This window comes from Olea europaea, chromosome 7 (assembly GCF_002742605.1).
Source record: "Olea europaea var. sylvestris chromosome 7, O_europaea_v1, whole genome shotgun sequence".
NCBI classification, from domain to species: Eukaryota; Viridiplantae; Streptophyta; class Magnoliopsida; order Lamiales; family Oleaceae; genus Olea; species Olea europaea.
The window spans coordinates 21,427,358-21,428,232 of NC_036243.1; the positions used below are offsets into that span (position 1 = coordinate 21,427,358).

The following is an 875-nucleotide window of genomic DNA, read 5'->3' on the forward strand; positions in this document are numbered from 1 at the left end:
AAATCAATTTTATTAGTCAATTAACGGTCAAATTTCATCCATTTGGATCTCTGTTGCTAATTTCTCCAACATTAGGAAATTTCGTTGGCACAAATTAAAAATTAGAGTAAATGAACAGAATTTGTTTGGATTAGCTGTGCTTTTTACCGAAAATTAACGATGCCGACGAAAAAAGGGGTCCCTATAAAAAAAATAGCGTTAAACGGAGCGGTAAAATTAACTACCGTTTGAGTGCAACAAGCAGTCCCTTAGCACACGGATTTATTCATTTTCTTTTTAAAAGTAGGTCCCAATTCATGGGTCCCACCTAAAACACCCTTTCACACTCCTCCGCTATAAATATTGGCTTGCGGCTGCTCTCCAACTGCTAGAATTCTCTCTCTCTCTCTCTCTCTCTCAATCCTCAGTTCCTCTCTCTTAATACAAGGTTCTTTCCATTTCTATTAACAATTCGAAACAAAAATCTCTTCGCGTCAATTGAAAAGTTCATATAATTGCTCATTTTCCGAGAAAATAGTTCTCTGTCGTTGTTTTTGTCAATTTTCTCGCAAGGTATGCCGGTGATTTCAACACTTTTGCTGAATATATCGGTGTTTTTTATTCTCACGTGATTTTATTTTTTGGTGAAAGTTTCACTATATATGTTTTACGTTCTTTACTTGTTATGTATTTATTTATTTTTATTTCGCGGGTTTTCTTCTTTCGGTTTATATCTCAGAACTTTTATTTTGTATGATTCCTCAATTTTTTTTTACAGTATTTTATTTATCGTCGTGAATTACAACGTGTATATGTCTCTATGTTCCCTAAGGTTCTTTGTCGTACATTTCTGATTTATTTTATTTTATTTCCCCCCCCCCCCCTCCACCCCCTTC

The 875-nt window shown here is 34.7% G+C and overlaps 1 protein-coding gene across 2 annotated transcripts in view; it reads left to right on the forward strand.

The window, feature by feature from the left end:
* Positions 1 to 372: 372 nt before the first annotated feature.
* Positions 373 to 875, forward strand: part of LOC111397418 (uncharacterized WD repeat-containing protein C2A9.03-like) — a 7,580-nt gene continuing 7,077 nt past the window's right edge. Inside the window, exon 1 of one of the 2 annotated variants that reach the window (XM_023024330.1) lies at positions 373 to 552. The gene's annotated coding sequence lies outside the window, so the exon portion shown is untranslated. The remainder of the gene's footprint in view (positions 553 to 875) is intronic. The other variant, XM_023024331.1, reaches the window with a different exon arrangement.